This window comes from Anser brachyrhynchus (genome assembly GCF_964034855.1).
Source record: "Anser brachyrhynchus genome assembly, chromosome: 1".
NCBI classification, from domain to species: domain Eukaryota; kingdom Metazoa; phylum Chordata; class Aves; order Anseriformes; family Anatidae; genus Anser; species Anser brachyrhynchus.
Genome location: NC_137694.1, coordinates 203,806,070 through 203,819,380, shown reverse-complemented (window position 1 = coordinate 203,819,380; position 13,311 = coordinate 203,806,070). Strand labels below are relative to the sequence as shown.

Here is a 13,311-nt window from a genome sequence, read left to right as displayed (position 1 = left end):
ATGTGTGTATATGAAGGTTTTTTTTGTTTGTTTTTTCTTAGTTTGGATATAACATACAGCTTACCAGAACATAACTTCGTACCTTTAACCTGCTTATATCTATGTTCAAATCCAAGCTTTCACTTAACCCCTTTCTTCAGAGTCTAAAATTGGATGGAGAATTGTGTTGGCTGGCCTGCAACAGGCCGTGGGTGCTGTCACATAAATCTCTGCCTGACCTTCACACCTGCTCTGCTTTTATGCCATCTAGCCCTGTCATCTTGGCCTGAAGTCTCAAAAGCCCTGAGCCAGCATCCTCGAAAGTATTTTGGATTCTTTCCACTGGCTCTGGTTTTGTCCAAGCCAGCCAGTTCATGGGCTCTTCCGAGTCTTCCAGCACTGCTGCCGAGTACGCAGCATTTTCCATCCACCAAGAAGGCCATCATCAGGGAGAGGTCCATGTCGGGTGACAGCCACGGATGTCTGCTCACAAACAACTGTGAGGAGCTCAATTATTAGAAATTAAAACCACACCAGGGAGAGATGCAAACAGTTCTTGCTGTAAGTGCAATGGGGTCTGGTAGCCAGAAGGCACTGATCTGCTTTCAGCCAATTCTTGCTCTTCGTTTAATCCTTTCAATTTATTATCCTTCTTGGAACACTTCTGGAATGACAAAATGATGAATCTGGCCAATGGAGCAATGTTTTCCTAGGGCTGAACCTGCATCTGATTGTGTTTGCCTTTTCCTGGCTCCAGGGAGGGCAGGAGCAGCAGTGTCCCCACGTCCCTTTAGCTGCCAGGGATCACTTTGTGCAGTTCTTTGGCTGAGGAAACTCCCCTCCCTGTCCTTGACCTAGATAAGGACAGGGGCTTTTATTTTAACAGGAAAAAGCCACTTGGCTCTATTTGTCATTCTTCATTAACCTTATCTCGGTCCTTCTTTATCCTCCTTTCTCCCATGTTGCCTGGTCACTGTAGCCCTTATTACTTCCTCTCTTGATAAAGATGTCCTGTTCAAAGTGTATTTATATCATTAGTTTCGACTGCCTTACTTGGCATTGTGATCCTTTGTGATCGGCTTGTTTGTTGTTTTCTTAATCTCAGTCTGAGGAGCAGGGTTATAAAAATATACTGGATATTTGGTGAGGCCCACCCCTTCCAAGGAGGCTTTTTCAGGCTTTCATCTGTGTGTTCTCCTATCACCCCCGTGGGATCACATGAGGTCTGCGTGGCTGGGCTGCACGATGGGGCACTCACCACTTAGTGCTCAACACTTCTTCAGCCCTGGCCCTTCAAGAAGGTTAACCCCAGGAGAAAAGCAAAGCACTCGTCGTTTTATACACTTCTGAGCTCCATGATGCCTTTCCCAGTGAGCGCGAAGCCGAGTGCTGTGGGTGTTTCTGATTACCAGCCCTGCTCCAGCGCAGTTGCAGCATCTCAGCTGGCTGGGCTGCACGCACACGCCTCCCCCCGCGGCGGCATTCCTCACCCTCTCGGACATTTAACTCTGAGGACCTCGGGGCTGATTTTCTCTCCCTTCCTGTCCTTTGTTATATAGATTAGATATTGCTGGGGGAGCTTTATGAAGACCTTAATTTCCAGCGTCACCCTGCAGAAACGTGTAGGTCCATGTAGCAGGAGCCAGCAGATTATAATTTCCCTATGGAAAAATGGATAAAACAAGGGAAGAAAAAAAGAAAAGGAAAAGAAAAATCCCTGAAGATTTCTTAAAATATTTGGAAGCTTGGGTCAGTTCTCAGATGTGCCAGGGGAGTTTGCAAGGGCTGGTAGTACGCTGTTTGTATATGTTTGGTTTCTAAGACTGACTTTCATGGAAACAGCATGATAGAAAGTGGGTTTGGTCAGAAATCTCAATATCTTTCATGACAGCACAGTCCAAAGTAGATATTCCAGGCTGTCAGGACTCCATTCAAGGTTACAGGCTTGGGGCAGAGTGGCTGGAAAGCTGTGCAGAGGAAAAGGGTCTGAGGGTGTTGGTTGATGCTAGCCTGAACATGAGCAGGCAGTGTGCCTAGGTGGCCAAGAAGGCCAACAGCATCCTGGCTTGGATCAGGAATGGTGTAGCCAGCAGGACCAAGGAGGTGATCGTCCCCCTGTACTCGGCTCTGGTGAGGCCACACCTCGAGTACTGTGTTCAGTTTTGGGCCCCTCACTACAAGAAGGACATCGAGGCCCTGGAGTGTGTCCAGAGAAGGGCTACAAAGCTGGTGAAGGGCCTGGAGCACAAGTCCTGTGAGGAGCGGCTGAGGGAACTGGGGGTGTTTAGTCTGGAGAAGAGGAGGCTCAGGGGAGACCTTATGGCTCTCTACAAATACCTGAAAGGAAGATGTGGGGAGCTGGGGGTTGGTCTCTCCTCGCAGATAACTAGCGATAGGACTAGAGGGAATGGCCTCAAGTTGTGCCAGGGGAAGTTTAGGTTGGAAATTAGGAGACATTTATCCTCAGAAAGAGTAGTTAGGCATTGGAACGGGTTGCCCAGGGAGGTGGTGGAGTCACTGTCCCTGGGGATGTTGAAGAAAAGCTTGGACCTAGCGCTTAGGGACATGGTTTAATGGGTGATATTGGTGGTAGGGGGATGGTTGGACTAGATGATCTTGGAGGCGTTTTCCAACCTCAGTGATTCTAGGATTCTATGATTCCCTCATGGTCAGAATCCAAACTTCAGGCTCACATTATAAGTGAGGAGATCCTGTTACCTGTAGGTACAGAGCATGGTGTAGCATTTCTTGCAGTTTGAGACTGGGTTGTATTTTTCATAAGGACAAAGCTAGAAACCCTTCTGTCACTTTCCTTTGAGATACGGTGTTCGCCTCTGGGGTTTGGTTCAGGGGTGCTTTGAGAACTGCAGTTTCCTTGCTGTGAAGAAATAGACGTACTGGGGGAAAAAAGCAGTGTGTACAAAGGAACAACCTCTATACAGAGTGGGTGCACCTGGGATATGCTGCTGGTTAGACATAGCTTGAGACACGTCAACTACAGTTACAAAAATGGTTCATATTTTAGCGTTTGGTGTGGGATTTAGACAATAAAACACGTAAGTGTAGGTGGAGGACATGAGGACCATCTATGCTCCCATTACAGTCAGTGGAGATCCAACCAACACAGACCATGGAGCCCCCAGCACAAATCAGTTCACCCTGAAGGAGTCACCTGGCAGTTAGTCAATTGACTCATTTCCAAACTCCATGGACTACGAAGTTATTGGAGACTACATCCTTCTTCAATATAATGAGAGCTTAGTCCCTAGTTCACATGCAGACACCTACAAGTAGATTCCCAAATCCCACCCCAGTTTCCTTTGTGGTACAAACCTTGCCTATTCATATATATTCATATATATATGCATGCCTGTGCCTGTTCATATATTTTATAGGAGTCAAAAGACATTAACTTTTATCGTAATCCCACCACATGGATTTATCTCTTATGCACCTGAGTTTGAAAATCTTGACCGCTGTTGTTATTCTTGGATTTCACCCTTTGGACAGGTCAGTTTGTCTGGTTCTGGATATGGAACAGAAATCTAACACCAAAATATTTCTCCAACATCTGCTGGCTTCTCTGTGAATACCATCATGTGTGACTCACACTCTTTGGCATGGTTAAGAAGCTAGATTTAAAATATGGTTTTGTACTTTTGATTCCCAAATAAAGTCTAGTGGAAAAATATTATTTATCCCTGCATTTTATGTATTAAAAATACACTGACTTTGTTGCAATAACAAAACTGTTTAATACCCTACATTAAAAAATGAAAAAAAAGGGGGGGGGAGTGCCAACCATTTTTAAGTCAAAACAAATCTGCGTAATTTTCCCATTAGTGCAACCTTTTCCCGTTAATCCCAGCCAGTGGAAGACTTCCCTGCTGTCCCAATGTCCTACAGCTAGTCTTGTGCTACCTGAGAGGCTGTTTGGGAAGCATCGCAGTGGAGATTAGGAGGAGCTGTAAAGCTTCTGACCTTTTAAACACTAAAGCAAAATCTGAAATCTCCTCTTGCAAGTATTCACAACATTAATCTCAAACCATGTTTAACCTTGTCTTTAATTGGACACTCGGGTAATATCATGGCAGAAATAACCCAGCGTGTCAGCACCAATGTAGCCTTCAGCAGCAGATGCAGACTCTGTCCAGCAGCCCGGCTTCCTCCAACACTTGAATTCCTTCTGTGTGCACTCAACTTCCCCACTGCTATCTAACACTTCACCCTGGGCTCCTGTGGTGGAATAGAGAAAGTCAGAGAGAAATTAGTGAAGAAAAATTTGAGCTTGATAAAGTTGCAGCCAGCACAGTAAGAAAGAGAAGAGGAATGCCTTGTCTGCACTGTGTCAGGCTGGTCATTGCTGCTCTTCGCCAGTGTGCCCTGCTGCAACCCCAGCCATGGCCTCACAAGCTCCGGGTGACCTTAAGCAAGCCATTTACGTGCTTTCTTCTTCAACTCTTGCTATCTGTTGAGTCATCCTTTTCCCTGCTCTTTGCTCTCTCCCTCAGCTACGTCAGCAAGGCAGAGGAACGCAACCTCAGCACCATGCCAAGGCTGTTGCTCAGCCTTCAGATCAAAGCTGGCTTCCATCCCACCTGCTCTGCGTTCTTGTCTGCCCGACGTCTCCCATGCAGATTTAGCCAAAGTGACCTAGCCTGGGTACTGGAAGTCATTAGTGAACCGTGCAGGTTAATTTATCCTCCTTCATTAAAGGTAAATGGTGTGTGAAAAGAAGGCTTATTATCCAGCTTCACTGACAGGACATTCAGCTATGAAATGCTTCAATCTCTTTAACATTAATCTCCTTGCAATTACAGGGATTGCCTCTTACTATAAGTACTTCACACAATGCTTATCTCAGGGGGGTTCTTATCTGAATTGCTTTATGTAGGTGCCATTGTAAGACTAACTATAATAAGACAAAGCTTTGGAAAAAATAATAAATGTCCTTCTTTTCCATGTGTAATGGCATTTCCCTCATTTCCTAGTGTTTAGAGAAATTCATTTTGTTCCTAGTAGCTGGTTTTAGCTTTATTTAGGAAGTTCAGCTTCATGTAAGTGACATTGGCCTGGAGGAAGGGATGGTTAGATCTGTGTAAATGACAGTGTTTTGGAGGAAAATGAAATGCCTTCGTCATTTGCCTTCAGACGGTGAATATTCATCAAAAGTAAGTATTTTCAGAGATGACCTTGCAGCTGAGACAGAAACAATAATTGCTTGCAGTCACAGAGACTGAGTCACATCTTGACAGAGCTGATCTGGGCAGGAAGGGTTTACCTAATTTCCTAAAGATTCTCGGGGACTGAATTCGTCTGATCTCCTCTAATAGCGAGGGGAAAAAAAAAAAAAAAGTCTCTTTGTTTCATCTTGAGCTTTATCCTAGCTTTTCATTATTCCTGGGATAGCACCATGGTTCCAAAACCAAAATGGGCTTGGTTACCAGTACCAGGAGCTGCCCGGCAGCCAGTGGAGAGACTTGTGCTTGGAAGGTGGAGCCAGAGTGAATGTTTCCCTGACACACCACCCAGGCAGAGGGCAAACGACCGCTCTGCTGGGCACCCCCTGCAGCACCGCTGCTGCAGTGCCAGGCGCTGGGGCATCCCAGAGTGGCAGAGGAGCCCCTCAGAAAGGAAATGCACCTCTTAGCAGAAGCCACAGCTATAAAAAATGTCATTTTTCATGCTATTAGGACAGTACTTTATTTCCTTGTGAAGTGTTTTCATTAGTTTTGCTACTCTCAGAAGTCAATGACTTCCAAACATAGCAGAGGAATTAATAAAACTAGAAACTATATCTACCTGTTAAGTTTCTGAAGATGTTTTAAGAGGCTTTTTGGTTTCCTGGAAGAGATGCTGTGGTCCCAGCTGCAGAGAGAAAGGAAATATCAGCAAAAAGGCCCATAGCAGCTTGTAAACAGGAATTAGCCATGCTCCTTAGAGCAAGGAAGGGCAAAGAGGAGCAAATCACTTTAAAAATGTGGACAGGCTATCTTACAATGTTTATGAGAATTAGAGGTACAGATAGAAACAGCCAGCCAAACAAGTAGCCAGAACTGAGCAAAAATTTATTATTTCACATCCGGGCAAAGCGTAGACAACCATTTTGCTGAGCCCCAAAATATCAGCTAAAGCTAGGGAAGGCTTAATGGGAACAGGATGGAGTCTAAGATCCAGGTACAATTTTGTTCATCTGAAAGCATGCAGAACGTGGGGATTCTGTATATGGTGGTGGCTATGAAGTGACTATGGAAAAACGTAAACACGTCTGACCCTGGCTTATACAGCAGACTGAACTGCTGCATACAGACAGAACCTTACCAACTGACTTGGTTGGCTAAAATAAACTTGCACTGCTGCTTCTCCTTGCGAGCTCTGTAGAGACAACAAAGTTCACAACATTAAAGTGGGTTTCTGGTTTGTGGATTATAAACATTATGGATTATAAACATTAATGTTTACAAAATTCCAAACAGATTATTGCTGATGGAAAAGTAGGAAAGAGCCAAACCTGACTTCAGATTTGGATTCAGGTTCAGTTTACAGACTGCAGGAAGAACATTTGGGGTGAAATTTTGAACCCACCATTGCAAATGAAGATACATCGTTGGGTTCAATGGATCCATTTTCGATTTTCTCATAAACTTGGCTTTCTTGCTTCAGAGATAACCAAGGCACAAATAGCCCTGACTTCTATTCCCTGGCAGTAGCAGTGCACAGCACAGCTGACTTTTCAGGCTGAAATTTGTGACTTAAACAAGTTTGAAACAAACAAAATTAATCAGGAAGAAAAAAAAAAGTTTTCCATTGTCTCACCTGGTGAAATGTATGGAGACCAAACTGTAACAGAAATGTGGAGAATAAAGGAAAGAAGACCTTTTATTATTATTATTATTATTATTATTATTATTATTATTCCTATTATTATTATTATTTTTTATCATGTATATGAATAACCTTTTCCATATTCAGAGCATCTGTTTTATGCCAATACCTCAATCTGCGAGATGGTCCAAAAGGGGTGTTTATTTTCTTCAAGATGTTGGCTTTGATTTCTCTGAAACTTACTGTTATGAAGCCATCTGGAACTAATAAATTCCTCCTTTATTTACAGCAATCTCATTTTGGACTGCATTTGGACTTTGATTATATTAAGACTGATTCTTTGCAAAGACTCATCTCCATGTGACGCCTGGCCCTGCTTCCATCACAGGCTTCAGCAGCATTGCGGCTGCCCTAGGATGCTCCTACACAAACATCTCTGACTTTTCCCCGGTTTATGTGGCTTCAGTTCTGTGCTGTTTTGCACTGGTTTCACTGCAACAATTAAATGTTCCTTGTGCCACTTGTGTCTCCATCAGGAATGCCTTCCCTGTTCCAGAGAAAAAGGGGACAAGGGAGCAGAAGGGAACAAAGGGAGGGGAGTACTTACCGACAGATGAAAGTCTTCCTGGCTTCAGCTTGGCTCTTCCTCACACATGCTTTGATTTTGTCAGTGTTCTTCCTCCAGAAACATGATGCTTTTTGGAACCTGATCTGCCTGTATAGAGCAAAACAGACCTCCAACAGGATGACTGGGGAGCTGGGAGATGTCTCTCCTTTGGGATGATTGCTTCACGCTCTTTTGGAGGTCAGGGTGTGTAGAATAGCAAGGACTACCACAAGAACATATATTTATTGTCAGAGTTCCATGGAATTAAATGAATAATGCTTCAGACAAGGTTTGTTGGCATTTTCCCCAAGTATGATAGAGTCTCAGTCTTGGCATTTCACTTTGTGCTTTTCTAGTGTTGCAAAGGGGACAAAAGCTTGCCGTAAGAAGTTGGGTGCATGTGTTGGGAGCAGGACGGAAGAGGCATAAATGCAGCAGAGCTGAAGCACTGTGTCACTACAAGAGCAGGCCCTGCTTTCACCACTGCAGCTTGAGCATCCTTTTAAGTGTCATATTTTATGCACAGCGGAAGGAAAGCAGAGAGGTGACTTGGATCCACGTTGACTCCCCACCTCCTTGTGACCCAGCCTCCTGGCAAGCACAGCATGGCTGGTATTGGGGCTTTAACCTGCCTGGCTGCTAACAGAGAAGCTAGTGTCTTGTGTGAGACTCATGGAGACACAGAGAGGCAGTGCAAATATTTAGATTTCTAATAATATCAGTGGTGCTTCAAAGGACTCGCCTTTTCCCTTGACGACAAGTGACAGCAGACGAAAGGTGACTGGCAAACAGTATTGAGAACCCACTTGGCATTCTCTATTTCACTCTTAATGTTGCCTCTCTATCACAAAAATATTTTTAAAACAAATATGTTAGATTTGCAAAGGACATTCTTACTAAGGTCCAAACAAGCCTCAGGTACTTGACCTACTCATCTCCTGTTGCAGGATCCAGGTTACCTGCCAGACATTTTCTCCAGTGCAGCAGAGAAGGCTGGACCCATTGTGGTCCCTGTGGACCAGTGTAGTGTGGTGCCTGGTGGCTGCCAGAAATTTCACCAGAAATTGCACTGATGTGGATGTCCTGCTTTGCTGAACGAGTATTGTGTGCTGCTCTGCACCCCACTGATGTGTGGGCTCAGTGAGACTTAAATTATGGTCTTTTTGCAGTATTTCATTGTACCAAAACCTGCAGCCTCAGCTAGGACATCCCAGACTCCACAGCGAGGGAAACCTCGTTGAAAATGGCCTGTCAGCAGATACCTTTCAGTTATGCTTCAAAAAAAAAATATGAAAAGAGGAAAACGAGAAAAGAAACATTAGTTTAAATATGAACAAATTGTTAACACCCCATAAAAGAGACTGGGGATACTTACACTCAGAGATCATAGATGTTTAAGCCAACATTACCAACCCAGAAGGTCGGGGCGGCGAAGCAAAGGCCAGCTGAAGGTAACCGTCTGGTGGTGCAATGCGCAGCCACCTCCTGCAGCAGCTGAGGGGATGGTGACGGATAACCTGGGGGGGGCATTTCACACCCATCTAATCTGCCAGCGAGGGACATCAGACACGGACACCCCCGTTTGCCAAATTCAGGCTGACTGATGCTTCCCTGGCCTTGTCTCCTGCTACCATACGAATCCTCCCAGCACAGGAGAACTGGCGGCGTGACAGCCACACAGGCACTTCATCTTCAAGGCATTTCGTTCAGCATTCCTGTGAAAAGTGGGGGTACTGAGAGGCTGGGTTCACAGAGGAGGAGAGGTGACAAAGGGCTGTGCTCCGGGTCAGCTGCTTCTGGGGCTGGAATTTGGGCTCAGGAATGTCCTAACCCGCCAAGCCTCTCCTGTTCCTCTGACGGCTCCTGCACAGAAACAACCTGCTTCTTTTCTAATATTGTGGTGACTTTTTTTTTTTCTTATTAGAAAATAATCTCATCAGGGCAGGAATACCACCTTCATTTAATAACTTCTCCCAGCCTCTGCTAGCCTTGAGCTAGGAGTTGTGTCGATGTACATAAATGGGATTAACTCCTTGTGCTCCTTTATTCTAATATAAATCAGAATTTGGACTGAGACGTCCAGAAGGGTGGAGTAAGAACATTTCTGCTTTTTATCTTTATCTTTATCTTTATTATTATTATTATTATTATTATTATTATTATTATTATTATTATTATTTAGGTTCATTATTGTTTTGTTATGGTTATTATTCTTATTTAAAAATTGCATTCTTCTTATTTAAAGATTGTATTCTTCTTATTATTGCTATTATTATTATTATCATTTAAAGCTTGTTCAAGACCCAGGAGATGCACTAAACAAAAGCTCTAGGTATTTTTAATCTGGGACATTTCCATGATGCATTTCCATCCTTTGCCTGCTTTTTGGTGGCGGGGGGCACAGGAAGGGTTGGCAGCTTTTGTGGTAAAGGGATGTGAAGTGCCGTCCCTCTGGGGATTAAGGAGAAGTGGACAAAAAGGGTGCTTTGGCTGAAGGTGGATGGGTCCCAGAGGCGAGCTTCGTGCCAAACAAGGGATTTCTCCTGCGCTGGAGGGCGGCTTGCGATCACCTCAGCGTTTTCTCTAGGGCAGAGCCGCAGGCCTCAGCCCCTGTCGGAAGCAGCCTGGAAAAAACCTCTGTCGGGTTTTGCCTCCAAACCTTCCCCAGGGCTCTCCCCAGCCCCAGCCCCGGCCCTGCGGCCCTCGGCGCCCCAAACCCCGCCGTGTGCCCGCGTCTCCCCCTGCTGGCTGCCGCCGCTGCTGGGAGGGGAGGGCTTCTGAGAGGAAAAATGCGGAGTTCTGCAAAACGGGCTTTAAAAGTCAGGATTAAGGGGCAAGATGCCCCTGTGCGACACTGGTTCCTTTCCTTCCAGCCCTTGTGATGCCCGGTGCTGCTGCCTGTCACAGAAGCCCAGAAAGCCAGCTGTATCCTGGGCTGCACCAAAAACAACAAGGCCAGCAGGGCGAGGGAGGGGATTGTCCCCCTCTGCTCTGCTCTCGTGAGACCTCACCTGGATCCCTGTGTTCAGCTCTGGGGTCCCCAGCACAAGAAGATCATGGAATTATTAGAGTGAGTCCAGAGGAGGGCCACACAAAGATGATCAGAGGGCTGGAGCACCTCTCCTGTGAAGACAGGCTGAGGGAGTTGGGGTTTTTCAGCCTGGAGAAGAGAAGGCTCCAGGGAGGCCTCACAGCGGCCTGCCAGTACCTAAAGGGGGCTACAGGAAAGCTGGGGAGGGACTCTTTGTCATGGGTGCAGTGATAGGACAAGGGGGGTGGCTTTAAACTAGAAGAGGAGAGACTTAGATTAGATATTTGGAAGAAATTCTTTACTCAGAGAGTGGTGAGGCACTGGCACAGGCTGCCCAGAGAAGCTGTGGATGCCCCATCCCTGGAGGTGCTCAAGGCCAGGCTGGATGGGGCTTTGGGCAACCTGGGCTGGTGGGAGGTGTCCCTGCCCATGGCAGGGGCTGGAACTGGGTGGGCTTTAAGGTCCCTTCCAGCCCAAACCATTCTGTGATGCTATGAATCAATCAGGCCCACACCTCTCCAGCTCACGTGGCAGCTGACCTGGGAGAGCAGCGCTTGCTGGTCTGCTCCCAGCACCAGTTTTGTGCTCTTCTCCAAAAGTTAACGGCAAATACAGGAACAAGTCCTGGGGAAAGGGAGCACTGCCTGTGCCTCCTGGGGCAGAACCCCACCCACCGAGCTGTTTCTGTTTCTTCTTTGGTGAACTTAATTAAGTTATTTGCCCAACGGAACAGGTCCCGGTGGAGGAAAGGAAGGAAACTGCAGCCAAGTGGGTGGGCGTTGGGTGGGAAACGTTGGTGCAGGTCCTCCCAAACTGCAGAGATGCTGAGCTGACACACAGCACTCCCTGGGAGGTGTTAGACCTGCTCTGAGGTGTTCCCCTAGAAGATCCATGGAAGAGTAAGAAATCCAGGTGCAGCTGACGCAGGGGGACATCTTTGTTCATGGCCAGCTGTGCCCCAGCAACAGGGTGATTGTGTGTCAGAATGAACTGGGGAAGAACAACCCCTCCATGTTTCCTGAACAGGAACATAGAATGGAAGCAACCAACCCAAACACATCAGTAATCAAAACTGTTTGGGGTTTTGCATTTGTTTAGAAGTATTAGTCAGAAATGCTCAAGATGTGAGAGAAGGTTTTAATGAAAACAGTCCAATCAAAGCACTAAGTACTGTGTTGTCAATATAGTTGTCAAAATACTGACAACTACCAGCATATATTCATAGCTGCCAGCAGAGCTCATGAGCTTTTCTTGGACTTCTGAGGCTTGCTGGATGATATTCGCAAATAGCTATCTGGTATGGAATGAAGCGCCATGGAAACTTTTACAGATAAAAATACAGTGGTCATTTTATACAAAGAAAGAGAAATCAAGATTTATTTTGTTTTCTTCACCAATATGCACAGCTGTGAAGTAGATTTCTCGAGGCTGGTCTTCATCTGACACAAAACCATTCTTACTTATTATTGACGCAGCTACATATTGCTAATGAGATACTTGGAGATTTAAGAGGCAAAACACAATATAGGGTGTTGACTTGGCATGGTAAACATTTTAGTTTTGAGCATAAACGCTACTGATCAATTGCAGGTGAAATCTGAATAAAAATAACAAATTTTATCCACACAATGATATCCAGATCTGAATGCAGATCTGCATTGCTTTTTGTTGGCCCTCTCCCACAATAACATTGGTTCTGGTTCTTGTATTTCATCTCCGCAGCTGGGATTAGGAGCTCTGGATGCCCAGGGGACACAGACCAGGCCCAAACCTGCCTGGCATCCAGTGTTGGCAACTCAGCTCTTCCAAAAATGTGAATTGGCTCAGCCTGCACATGCAGATTTGTAAAAATAAGAGCTAGTTTCTTTTTCAAATTTTCCTCTTGGGTGTTTCAAATTTCCCAATTTCAAGCTTTTTACTGTAAAAACAAAGACCAGAAGTGTTTAGGTTTTGTTTTAAAGGGGAGGGGGAAGGGGAGAGGCTAACATTAAGCAGTGTCTCCTGGAGACATACCATTGAAAGAGAGCAAATATAGCTGTAGTTTGCCTCAATGAACATATTAGTGATAAACAACACACATTTTGAAGGCGTGATGCAGTAGGTCTCAAACAGGGCATCTCTGGATATTTAAATTTATTTATCTGTATTTCTTTTGCTTTAGGAGCTGCATGGCAAATACCACAGTTTTGTTTTTCTTCCAAAACATCTTTTCAGTACTTTCCTGTTCAACTGAAGCTGAAGTGCCCCAAGAAGAGCATCTTTATTTATTTATTTTAATTTTATTTTTTTCCCCACAGCTAACGTGATTCAAACATGTTTCACTCACTGGATAGGACATGCAATTGGAGGAATAGCACTTGCATGGCCAGAATGCTATCCACTGAGAATTTTATTAAAAGGCCAATATAGTTGTAGTGCTGGCAGATGCCCATTAACAGCTTGGTTACATGGCAAATCAGGGATGTTTAAACAGCACAAAAGAAGCAACATATGGACTTTTAAAGATCTGCTAGTAACAGAAATGTATTTGTTCACATAGATTTAAGGTCAGAAGATCATTAGATCACCTATTTTGCCCTCTGACATAATGCAAGCTGTAGTGTATCTGTTACCTGATCAGATACCTGTTTATGGAGACCAAAGCCTCATCTCTGGAGCTCCAGAAATTTGCCCAGTTTGTCTTTACAGTTTCAAAAGATAGCAAATTCAGATACTTCCCAAGGTGTCCAATCCTGCTCTCTCCTCCTCTCTCTCCCCCAGCTTAAGAAAGAATAAGAGAATATTTGGTAGCAATGGCAGATCTCTGGAACCGAGTCCATTATCGAGTATGAAGGCAGAGGGGTATCAAGAAAAATGCATTAAACCAGGT

General features: G+C 45.0%; 2 long non-coding RNA genes across 2 annotated transcripts in view; one reads left to right on the top strand and one right to left on the bottom strand.

The window, feature by feature from the left end:
• LOC308183180 overlaps positions 1–13,311 on the top strand; it is a 441,868-nt gene that overhangs the window by 360,726 nt on the left and 67,831 nt on the right. The gene's annotated exons all lie outside the window — the stretch shown is intronic.
• LOC308186399 lies at positions 3,852–7,530 on the bottom strand. The gene is made up of 4 exons (XR_013944048.1): positions 7,412–7,530; positions 6,301–6,354; positions 5,782–5,847; positions 3,852–4,215 (listed from the first exon to the last, which is right to left on the bottom strand). It is a non-coding gene; the product is annotated as an uncharacterized lncRNA (long non-coding RNA).